The following is a 13,244-nucleotide window of genomic DNA, read 5'->3' as shown; positions in this document are numbered from 1 at the left end:
GAGGTGTTAAATTATCTTTATTCATTTTTTTTCCACAATTTATTTTTTGCTGTGTTATAGCTCCCATAGGGACCTATAACACTGCACACACTGATCTTTTACATTGATCACTGGTTTCTCATAAGAAACGACTGATCGATGATTCGGCCGCTTGACTGCTCATGCCTGGATCTCAGGCACTGAGCAGTCATTCGGCGATCGGACAGCATGGAGGCAGGTAGGGATCCTCCGGCTGTCTTGTAAGCTGTTCGAGGTGCCGCGATTTTGCCGCGGCTATCCCAAACAGCTCCCTGAGCTAACCGGCATGCTTTCACTTTCACTTTAGAAGCGGCGTTCAACTTTGAACGCCGCGCCTAAAGGGTTAATAGCGCGCGGCACCGCGATCAATGCCGCGCGCTATTAGCCACTGGGAAAGTCCAGGCAAAAGTAATCACCGGCTGGTGTTTTACAAAAATACGTTTTCCAAGTGTACTGTAGCGCATATTTTTGCCCTCAAACGTGCCTACCACATACCTACATCTAAGTAGTGCACTTTTTGTACCTGCTAATCTGTAACAAGCCTACATACAGTGAAAGGCCAGGGAAAGTAATCACTGGCTGGTGTTTAATGAAAATACGTTTTCCAAGTGTACTGTAGCAAATTTTTTTGCCCTCATACACGCCCACGACATACCTACATCTAAGTAGTGCACTTTTTTCTACCTGTTAATCTATAACAGGCCTACATACAGTGAAAGGCCAGGGAAAAGTAATCACTGGCTGTTGTTTTATGAAAATACGTTTTCCAAGTGTATTGTAGCGCATTTTTCTGCCCTCATAAGGGCATAGCACATACCTACATCTAAGTAGTGTACCATTTTGTACCTGTAAATCAGTCAAGGTCCTACATATTGTGAAAGTCCAGCCAAAAGTACTCATCGGCTGGTGTTGTACTCAGATCCTTTTTTAAGTGTACTGTAGAGCATTTTTCTGCCCTCATCAGTGCAGACCACATACCTACATCTAAGTAGTGCACTATTTTGTACCTGTTAATCTGTCAAGGGCCTACATACTGTGAAATGCCAGCCAAAAGTGCACACCAGCTTCTGTTCTAGAGAAATACTGTTTTAAGCAATTACTTTTACGCACTGAATATGTCAGGCCCAGAAGTGCCAGGATGTGCACAGAGGAGTGGCAGAGGCCTAAATCCTTCAGGCAGAGGTTGCAGCAGACTAGGGGAGAATGGCAGCAGAAGTCACAGCGAGAGGCCTGAGCTCCCGTTATCAGCTAGCGGTCGTGTCTCGACCAGCAACCTATCTGCCGTCGTCGATTGGTTAACACGGTCATCCACTTCATCACAAGTGACATCTTACACCCCCAGTCAACAGTAGGTGGGTTCCTCAGACACAACCCTCAGTTGGCATAGCCCGGGAGCAGTCCCTCTCCTCCCATTGCCTCTGTCCTATGCTGTTCCCTCTCCTACAGAAGTATCTTATGCTGTGGGTTCGGCTCCACTATTCACTGAGGACGATCTAATAGAGGACAGTAAGCAGCTACTGCCCAGCCAAGAAGTGGAGGAGACATGCAACCCTCCCACCAGTAGGCATGTAGTACCCCGAGATTAATCTCCTCCCCCCCAGTAGGCAGGTAGTACCCCGAGATTAGAATCCCCGTAGACAGGTAATACCCCTCAGATGAACCCCCTCCCCCAGTAGGCTGGTAGTACCCCCAGATTAACACCCTCCCCCAGTTGGCAGGTAGTACCCCCAGATTAACCCCCACCCCAGTAGGCAGGTAGTATCCCCAGATTAACCCCTCCCCACAATAGGCAAGTATTACCCCCAGATTAACCCTCTCCCCACCAGTAGGCATGTAGTACCCCCAGATTAACCCGCTCCCCACCCCGAGATTAAAACCCCCTGTAAACAGGTAGTACCCCCAGATTGACCCCCTCCCCTAGTAGGCAGGGGGTAGCCCCAGATTAACCACCTCACCATTAGGCAGGTAGTACCGCCAGATTAACCCCCTCCACCAGTAGGAAGGTAGCACCCACAGATTAACACCCTCCCCCAGTAGGCAGGTAGTACCCCCAGATTAACCCCCTCCCCCCAGTAGGCATGTAGTACCCCAAGAATAACCCCCACCCCAGTAGGCAGGTAGTACCCCCAGATTAACCCCCTCCCCCCAATAGACAGGTAGTACCCCCAGATTAGGCCAACCCCCCTGTAGACAGGTAGTACCCCAGATTAACCCCAAGTAGGCAGGTAGTACCCCCAGATTGGCCCCCTCCCCCAGTAGGCAGGTAGTAACCCCAGATTAGACCCCCCCTCCAGAAGGCAGGTAGTACCCCCAGATTAGACTCCCCAGTAAACAGGTAGTACCCCCAGATTTACCCCCTCCCCCAGTAGGCAGTTAATACCCCAAGATTAACCCCCAGTAGGCAGGTAGTACCCCCAGTAGGCAGGTAGTACCCCCCAGATTAACACCCACCCCCAGTAGGCAGGCAGTACCCCCAGTAGGCAGGTAGTACCCCCAGATTAACACCCACCCCAGTAGGCAGGTAGTACCCCCAGATTAACCCCATCCCCCAATAAGCAAGGTTTACCCCCAGATTAACCCTCTCCCCACCAGTAGGCATGTAGTACCCCCAGATTAACTCCCTCCTCCCAGTAGGCATGTAGTACCCCCAATTAACCCCCTCCCCCAAGTAGGCAGGAAGTACCCCCCAGATTAACCCCTCCCCCTAGTAGGCAGGTAGTACCCCCAGATTACCCCCCCCCCAGTAGGCAATTAGTACCCCCAGATTAACCCCCTCCCCCAGTAGGCAGGTAGGACCCCCAGATTAACCGCCAGTAGGCAGGTTGTACCCCTAGATTAGACCCCCCCAGTAGACAGGTTGAACAACCCCGAGATTAGACCCCCCTGTAGACAGGTAGTACCCCCAGATTAACCCTTACCCCCAGTAGGCAGGTAGTACCCCCAGATTTACCCCCTCCCCTCAGTAGGCAGGTAGTACCCCCAGATTAACCTCCTCCCCCAGTAGGTAGGTAGTACCCCCAGATTAACCCTCTCCCCACAGTAGGCAGGTAGTACCACCAGATTAACCCCCTCCCCTCAGTAGGAAGGTAGTACCCCCAGATTGGACCCCCCAGTGGACAGGTAGTACCCCCAGATTAGACGCCCCCTCCCCCGTAGACAGGTAGTATCCCCAGATTAACCCCCTCCCCAGTAGGCAGGTAGTACCTCCAGATTAACCTCCTCCCCCCAGTAGGCAGGTAGTACCCCCAGATTAACCCCCTCCCCCAGTAGGCAGGTAATACCCCCAGATTAACCCCGTCCCCACCAGTAGACAGGTGGTTCCCCCAGATTAACCCCCTCCCCCAGTATTAAAGTAGTACCCCCAGATAACGCCTTCCCCCCAGTAGGCAGGTAGTACCCCCAGATTGACCCCCTCCCCCAGTAGGCAGGTAGTACCCCCAGATTGACCCTCTCCCCCCAGTAAGAAGGTAGTACCCCCAGATTAGATCCCCCCAGCTGGTACCTCTGCAGTTGCCAGGAATTAAGGGCAGAACCTTCTCTAGATAAGGGCTTGCACAGCTATGCGCGGTAATGATGTTCGCTCACGTCACACTCTCATAATACCTAGGGCCGGCGTCAGGACGTAGTATGCCCGATGGCCAGTCCGGCCCTGCTCAGGCTGCTGCTGATGGAGCTGGTACTGCTCCTGCCACCCCACCCCTCCCCAGCAGCCATGGCAGTGGAAGGTGAGCACAGAGGGCCCCACAATTCAGACCTGTGAGAGGATGAACGATGGCACCGATAGGCATCGGCCAACTGACTACGTAGGATGTCTCTGTAGTAGGTCAGTTTGTCCTCCCTCTCAGTGGGTGTAAAAAAAGGCCCCTATTTTGTGCCGGTAACAAGGGTCCAATAAGGTAGACAGTCAGAAGTCATCCCACTGCCGTATGGTGACAATTTGTCGGTCACTACGCAAGCCAGTGATGATGCATCGTGCCATTTGTGAAAGTGACTCGGAGAGACTCCCTGCCTCCATCTCCACTGCATACTGCCAAGGTGTGTCTGGGTCCTCTGTCTTGCCCTCCTCATAACCCGATAGCTCCTCTGGCTGCTCCTGCCCCTCCTCTCCTATCAGAAGACTAGAAAAACGACCCATTTGGTGAAACCTAAACTGTGCTTCACTGTGCCCCTCCCCTCCTCCTCCAGTTTAGCCTCCAAAGCACTCATGTGGCCTTGAGATGTAGGCACTATGTCTCAAGTGCCCTGACCAATTATAATTTGCAACACGTGCTGTAGGAAATGAAGCAGTGGAATTACGTCATTCATCCCACAATCCTGGCGACTGACTAATAATGTGGCTCCCTCAAAGGGCCTGAGCAAACGGCAGGTGTCACATATGAGCTGCCACAGGTTGACATTGAAGTTGCACAGGGGAGTACCCCTATCCGCCTGATAGCTTTTCTCTGTTCGTATAGTCGGTCACAATATGGAGGGTGGAATTCCAATGTGTGGCAACGTCGCAAATCAGACTATGTTGGGGGATACCATTCTTATGCTGCAGCTCAAGGGGGGTGTGCTTTGCGGTGTACGAGTCGCTGAAGTGCATGCAGTTTCCTTGCCATTGTTAGGATATCTTGCAAATGGGGGGAACACTTCAGGAACCGCTTGACAACCAGATTGAACAGGTGTGCCATGCAGGGAGCATGGCTCAGCCTTCCTTGTCACTGCGCAGACAAGATGTTCTTCCCGTTGTCAGTCACCATGGTTTACATTTCCAGTTTTAGTGGAGTAAGCCATGCTCCGATTTCTTGATGAATAACTTTTAGCAGTTCCTCCCCTGTGTGACTCTGTTCGCCAAGGCAAACCATGTGAAGAACAGCGTGACACCGCCGTGCCCTGCACACATGGTATGCTGAAGGGGCACTGAGACTTGTCCATGCAGTGGAGGCTGAGGACACAGTGGAGGATGAGGAGGCGGAGTCACACACAGTCACAGGACCAATGGCCTGAGAGCGTGGAGGAAGAAGCGGCATGACCTGTCCAAGCTTTTGTGGCTGTGCAGGAACCACATTCACCCAGTGAGCCGTAAAGGACATATATTGTCCCTCGAAGAAATAAAGACAAAAAAGACAACCGGGAGGCAGCGCCTCGTGTATTACCCTTGGCAGGTGAGGGAACCAAAAAGTATGCTGAATGTACACCCAGGACTTAAGTCAGGGTGGCCGCTCACCTTAAAGTAGAAGAATTGCGCATATCACCCCTTGATTGGGGTACCAGATAGAGTTGGATGAGCTGCCGAGCCTGATGGTCACAGGAGCGTGTCAACGCCCTGTAGAAACTGGAATACTTGTGAGAAAAAAGACCAATGGATCCAGGCGCTGCTCTATCCAGGTATACACAGGATGCAGGTGAGTGTTCTTAATCAAGCAATTTTATTGAACACAAAACAACAAAAGGATCATGACGCGTTTCGGGGTAAATTCCCCTTCCTCAGATGATCTAGGTGCTGCTACAACAAGCACCCTTTATATAATGGCAAGGTGGAGGAGGTACAGGTCAGGAAGGGGTGGGCTGAATGTGATGTCACATCCAGTCCACTTACAAAAAACTTAATTTACATGTAGAAACAGCAGAAAATAATTATTGTCTAAAACATACAGGTGTGCGTTCGATTATGATAATAATATAACATCAATATAAACAGTACTAAGTGATATAACATGGGTGGAATCGGCAATGTGACAAACACATGCGGGAGCTCTGACGAGGTAAACAACATAGCCATGTGGCTGAAAATAAACATAAACAATGGCATCGGTCTATTGTAAGGCGCTCCACTCGCAGCACGCACCGGCATAGCAGTGACAGGAGTATCCACGGACGTGTTGCCAAGCAGACGTCTCTGAACGGAAAACAACCAATCACAGTACACAGGGCGCAGCTTGCAGCGGAGCGCCCAACATAGTGAGTAAACAACATAGGGAACAACACCATCTATGGAAGAAAAAGGTAAAGTAAATACAAAAATAAATAAATGAAATGAAGGCAAGAGATATAAGTAATCCACAATATCCCATGTTAAAGGGTGGGAAAAAAAAAAAAAAAAAAAAACACGCCTTAGGATGTCCATATCGGGCGTTTCTAACAGCAACAACCACAAACTAAAATGTACCTTCTGAACACACATAATAAATTATTTAACACGCCAGAATAAATTAATTGATAGAAAATGATTAATAAAAAATGCGATGATCCCTATAAACAGTACATGATTACGTAAAAAATGAATTGATATATATAAATACACAAAATAAATGTACATTAAAATACTAATAAAATTAAGTCTGGATCTTAATAATAAAATAGTATAAATAAGGAGTCAACGCTGTGACAGCTACTAACAAAATGTGATGATAAATACTTAGACAAAAGGCGTCCCCATCCAGTATGTCTACACAATCATATACCCATATCTAAAAGATTTAAAAAAAAAAAAAAAAAAAATTTAAAAAAAAAAAAAAAAAAAATTATAAAAAAAATAATAATGATAATTAATGGAAAAATAAAGCTATTAAGATGTTATAACCGCTGAATGTTGCAATATCACAAGGCAGTCTCCACCAACTCATTCAAACCAGACGGTACAAGGGTACGGAGTTTAAAGATCCAGAAATTCTCTCTCCTTCTCAATAAGCTGAATCTCTGGGAATTATCAAGTGCAATATTTTCTATAGCCTGAAGTTTCATGCAACTGAAATCAGACTGATGGTGGGTCAGCAGATGCCGAGATACACTATGCAAGGTGAACCCTAAATTTGCATTGCTACGATGTTTGTTGATCCTCTCCCTTAGGCATTGGGTAGTACGACCCACGTACTGTAGGCCACATGGACACTAAAGGAGATAAACAACAAACCGTGTGGAGCAATTAATGAATGTTTTAGTTTTAAAACTTTCATGGGAGACAGTGGAAACAAATGTTTTACTGCGACTCACAATTGAGTCGCAGCACTTACATCTGTTGTGTCCACATTTAAACGTCCCAACTGTGGTTAAAAAGGTCTCTGAAACCTTCTTGGGTGCCTTTAGTCTACTTGGCGCTAAAATATTCTTTAAAGTGCGGCCTCTTCTGAAAGTGATGCCAGGCTTAGGTGGTAGTAATGAATTCAAAAAAGGATCCTTACATAAAACATGCCAATGTGTATTAAAAATGTTCCTAATGGCCTGATGGTCCTGATTAAAAGTAGTAATAAAGTTGCCCGCCCAATCTGGTACAGTTTTTTGTTCCGTATGCTCAGTTATATCTTTTGGAACAAGACACTCTTTTTGGGTTAGGGGTCTGGCTCTATCAAGTGACGCTTTAACCAGTTTCCTTGGATATCTTTTAGCAGCAAATCTTGCTTCTAGTGTTTTACTTTGCTTATCAAAGTCGCTCTGAAGGGTACAGTTGCTACGGATCCTTTTAAACTGTCCGAAAGGGATATTAGTCAGCCATTTTTTAAAATGGGCACTACCAAAATCTAAGTAACTATTACTATCTACCGCTTTAAAGTGCGTCTTAGTGTGCAGTTTTTTGGACTCATCATGAAAGACTACCACATCTAGGAATTCTGCATGGTTATTGTAAACAGACTGCGTAAAATTAAGGCCCCATTGATTTAAATTAAGATCCGTTAAAAATCTATTGAGCTCCAAACTACCACCATCCCAGATAAAAAAAATATCATCAATATACCTTTTAAACAAATGACAATGTACAAAAAGGGGATGGGTATATATGACCGTCTCCTCAAAAAGCCCCACAAATAGATTCGCAAAACTGGGCGCCATCTTAGAACCCATAGCGGTACCCGTGTCTTGCGAGTAGATTTGTTTTTGAAACTCGAAGTAATTGTGTTTTAAAATGAACATCAGGCTTTCCAATACAAACTCTCTCTGGACATCAGGCATGTTAAGATCTCGTAATAAAAACTGTTTGACAGCGTTTACTCCTAATTCATGGTCAATCACCGTATACAAAGAAGAAACATCCATGGTGACCAAAAGAAAATGGTCTTCCCATGTTGTATCAACCACACTGTTAATAAATTGAGCTGTGTCTTTTAGAAAGGATTTTAAGCCTATCACATGTTTCTGGAGTAATAAATCCACATAGTGTGACAAATTCGCGGTCAGGGAATTAATCCCTGACACTATCGGACGACCTGGGGGGTTCATGACACACTTGTGGATTTTGGGTAAAAAGTAAAAAAAGGGGAGTGCGGGTTCTGTAACTAGTAGGTAATCTTTTTCTGACTTGGTAAGAACACCTTCCGTATAGCCTTTCATCACCAAAATATGCAACTCTTTCAAATAAATAGTAGTAGGATTAAAAGAAAGGGGTCTATAAAACTTAGTGTCTGATAGTAGTCTGAGTGCTTCTTTAATATAGTTGTCCCGGTCCATGATAACAATTCCCCCCCCCTTATCTGCAGACTTAATAACAATGTTTGCATTGTCCGCCAATTGTTTGATGGCCAAAGCTTCCTTCTGATTGATATTACTGGGCTTTTTCTGGTTGCCTTTAGAGAGACCCTCTAGATCAGTGTTGACCAAAGCAAAGAAGGTCTCAATAAAGCAACCCCTGGCTTGCAGGGGAAAAAAAGTAGATTTAGGGCGAACCCCAGTGCAAATGGGGGGTGGATCCAGGGTCTCAACATAAGTGGTGATGGGGTTATACTCAGAGTTGGTGGGGCCCTCTGTGTCCTTCATAGCAAAAAACCGCTTGATAGTTAACTTCCTAATAAAATTATTAAGATCCATAAATAAATTAAAATTATTGGACTTATCAGTCGGACAGAAAGATAAGCCTTTTCTAAGTACATCTAACTCAATCTCATCCAAGATATATTTAGACAAATTAAAAATGTTCACGGTAGTTACCGTTTCTGTAGTTGGTTGTGATGGTTTGTTCTCTTTTTCTTTTCGTCTCTTACCTCCTCCTCTGCACCCTCTTTTCCTCTGTCTTTTCTTTTTAGACCTAATGGTGGGGCTACATGTACCGTCTCTACTGGCTGGGATTCCAGTGTTTTCAAATTGGGAGGGGTAATGTTCACAATTTGAGGAAGCCCTAAAAAAGCTGTTGTGTTGGCTTGGATGGAGTCATCTAGATCAGGATCCTCATGTATAGTGAGGGCTGAAAGGGAGATATTAGGTCCTGTTGGGGTATAAAACTGGTGTTCTATGACTGAAGTTGAAGTACTGGGTGTGACATGGTGTACCGTAATAAGGGAGTCCTCTAGCAGCGAATTGTCGCTGTCATCAAACCTCCCTGTGGGAAGATTGTTGGTCCCGCTTGGTAAAAACTCAAGGAGGTCCAACAAATCCTGTGAAACATTATTGGATACAGAACAATAGCCTACTTGTTCTGTAGATGGCAAAGCACTATCAGTAGTGGATACTAAAGTGGTACTATGTATCACCTCAGGAATTAGAGGTGCTAAATGGTTACTATGAATCACCTCGGGAATTAGAGGTACTGGATGATTAGTTGTAACACAAAGGTTGCCAAGTGACTGTGTATTGGATTTAACTAGACTATTCGCAACATTAATGGGTTGAGATCTAATTGAAGAAATGTTTATATTAGTATTACTATTTTTGTTATGAACATTATTTTTATTATTGACAGTGTTGGACTGAATAACCGGCTTAGTAACATGATTTATTGCTTTTCTTTTGTTAGGGTATTGATTACCCTGATGATTGGAAGCCTTAAAGGTCCGTGGATGTTGATATGTATTCAAATTCTGCTTATTCCGGTTGGAAAGTGATATTTTGCGCTGTCTAGTAAAATTGGGTTTGTGACTGGAAAATGCCGGTGTGTTAGGCAGGCAGGTGTCTGATTGTTGTGCAGAGGATAATTGGTTATCTGTATGTTTTAAATGGGTATGGTTATTTAACCAATAACGGATATTGTTGGACCTATAATCGTCCCTATCTCTATTTAGTTTGCCTATCTTTTTGTGCATAATGTCTACTTCAAACTTATGTACTTTCCTCTTAAAACTAGAGAGCCATGACGCATACTCTGGTAAGTGTTCATACGCTGAAAGTAACAAAATACATGAGTCTATCCTATTTGAAACGTTTTCAACTAAGATGTTACGTTTGTCTCTCAAAAGTTTCAAAATGGTGTTAGAGCAAAAATTAAGTGCATGGTCCCAAGATCCACAGAACTCAGAATCATCCTCAAACGTAGGTAGAGGACGCAATCTCAGTCCACGTGGAATGATCTGTTCTGCCAGGTATACCTCTAAAAATGAACTGTCTAAATGATGTTGGGTTTCCTCAAGGGAAAGTTTCTCTAGTTCAAAGAAGAGAGATTTCATACGAGCCAGTTCATCAGGCGTACCTGTTAATGCATTGGATGAAAGGAGATCTTCCGTTCTCACGGGTTCTGTGGAGATCATAGAGTTGAAGAATGTAGATCTTTTGTTCAGACGGGAATCCTTTAGATCCATGATGCCAGTCACTGGAGGGAAGTGTACTCCAGAAATAGATGTGTAAGATATGGATTTTACACGAGTCGCTCCGGTAGTGGGCACAAATGCACCTATTGGTCTGTCCTCCTGGACAGCCAAGACCTACGAAGAAATAAAGACAAAAAAGACAACCGGGAGGCAGCGCCTCGTGTATTACCCTTGGCAGGTGAGGGAACCAAAAAGTATGCTGAATGTACACCCAGGACTTAAGTCAGGGTGGCCGCTCACCTTAAAGTAGAAGAATTGCGCATATCACCCCTTGATTGGGGTACCAGATAGAGTTGGATGAGCTGCCGAGCCTGATGGTCACAGGAGCGTGTCAACGCCCTGTAGAAACTGGAATACTTGTGAGAAAAAAGACCAATGGATCCAGGCGCTGCTCTATCCAGGTATACACAGGATGCAGGTGAGTGTTCTTAATCAAGCAATTTTATTGAACACAAAACAACAAAAGGATCATGACGCGTTTCGGGGTAAATTCCCCTTCCTCAGATGATCTAGGTGCTGCTACAACAAGCACCCTTTATATAATGGCAAGGTGGAGGAGGTACAGGTCAGGAAGGGGTGGGCTGAATGTGATGTCACATCCAGTCCACTTACAAAAAACTTAATTTACATGTAGAAACAGCAGAAAATAATTATTGTCTAAAACATACAGGTGTGCGTTCGATTATGATAATAATATAACATCAATATAAACAGTACTAAGTGATATAACATGGGTGGAATCGGCAATGTGACAAACACATGCGGGAGCTCTGACGAGGTAAACAACATAGCCATGTGGCTGAAAATAAACATAAACCATGGCATCGGTCTATTGTAAGGCGCTCCACTCGCAGCACGCACCGGCATAGCAGTGACAGGAGTATCCACGGACGCGTTGCCAAGCAGACGTCTCTGAACGGAAAACAACCAATCACAGTCCACAGGGCGCAGCTTGCAGCGGAGCGCCCAACATAGTGAGTAAACAACATAGGGAACAACACCATCTATGGAAGAAAAAGGTAAAGTAAATACAAAAATAAATAAATGAAATGAAGGCAAGAGATATAAGTAATCCACAATATCCCATGTTAAAGGGTGGGAAAAAAAAAAAAAAAAAAAAAAAAAAAAACACGCCTTAGGATGTCCATATCGGGCGTTTCTAACAGCAACAACCACAAACTAAAATGTACCTTCTGAACACACATAATAAATTATTTAACACGCCAGAATAAATTAATTGATAGAAAATGATTAATAAAAAATGCGATGATCCCTATAAACAGTACATGATTACATAAAAAATGAATTGATATATATAAATACACAAAATAAATGTACATTAAAATACTAATAAAATTAAGTCTGGATCTTAATAATAAAATAGTATAAATAAGGAGTCAACGCTGTGACAGCTACTAACAAAATGTGATGATAAATACTTAGACAAAAGGCGTCCCCATCCAGTATGTCTACACAATCATATACCCATATCTAAAAGATTTAAAAAAAAAAAAAAAAAAAATTAAAAAAAATTTAAAAAAAAACATTAAAAAAAAAAAAAAAATTAAAAATAAAAAAAAAAAATTATAAAAAAAATAATAATGATAATTAATGGAAAAATAAAGCTATTAAGATGTTATAACCGCTGAATGTTGCAATATCACAAGGCAGTCTCCACCAACTCATTCAAACCAGACGGTACAAGGGTACGGAGTTTAAAGATCCAGAAATTCTCTCTCCTTCTCAATAAGCTGAATCTCTGGGAATTATCAAGTGCAATATTTTCTATAGCCTGAAGTTTCATGCAACTGAAATCAGACTGATGGTGGGTCAGCAGATGCCGAGATACACTATGCAAGGTGAACCCTAAATTTGCATTGCTACGATGTTTGTTGATCCTCTCCCTGAGGCATTGGGTAGTACGATGATATATTGATATTGATGATATTTTTTTTATCTGGGATGGTGGTAGTTTGGAGCTCAATAGATTTTTAACGGATCTTAATTTAAATCAATGGGGCCTTAATTTTACGCAGTCTGTTTACAATAACCATGCAGAATTCCTAGATGTGGTAGTCTTTCATGATGAGTCCAAAAAACTGCACACTAAGACGCACTTTAAAGCGGTAGATAGTAATAGTTACTTAGATTTTGGTAGTGCCCATTTTAAAAAATGGCTGACTAATATCCCTTTCGGACAGTTTAAAAGGATCCGTAGAAACTGTACCCTTCAGAGCGACTTTGATAAGCAAAGTAAAACACTAGAAGCAAGATTTGCTGCTAAAAGATATCCAAGGAAACTGGTTAAAGCGTCACTTGATAGAGCCAGACCCCTAACCCAAAAAGAGTGTCTTGTTCCAAAAGATATAACTGAGCATACGGAACAAAAAACTGTACCAGATTGGGCGGGCAACTTTATTACTACTTTTAATCAGGACCATCAGGCCATTAGGAACATTTTTAATACACATTGGCATGTTTTATGTAAGGATCCTTTTTTGAATTCATTACTACCACCTAAGCCTGGCATCACTTTCAGAAGAGGCCGCACTTTAAAGAATATTTTAGCGCCAAGTAGACTAAAGGCACCCAAGAAGGTTTCAGAGACCTTTTTAACCACAGTTGGGACGTTTAAATGTGGACACAACAGATGTAAGTGCTGCGACTCAATTGTGAGTCGCAGTAAAACATTTGTTTCCACTGTCTCCCATGAAAGTTTTAAAACTAAAACATTCA

Source organism: Hyla sarda, chromosome 12 (assembly GCF_029499605.1).
Source record: "Hyla sarda isolate aHylSar1 chromosome 12, aHylSar1.hap1, whole genome shotgun sequence".
Taxonomy (NCBI): Eukaryota; Metazoa; Chordata; class Amphibia; order Anura; family Hylidae; genus Hyla; species Hyla sarda.
The sequence above is the reverse complement of the archived record's forward strand: the minus strand, read 5'-3'. Positions refer to the sequence as shown.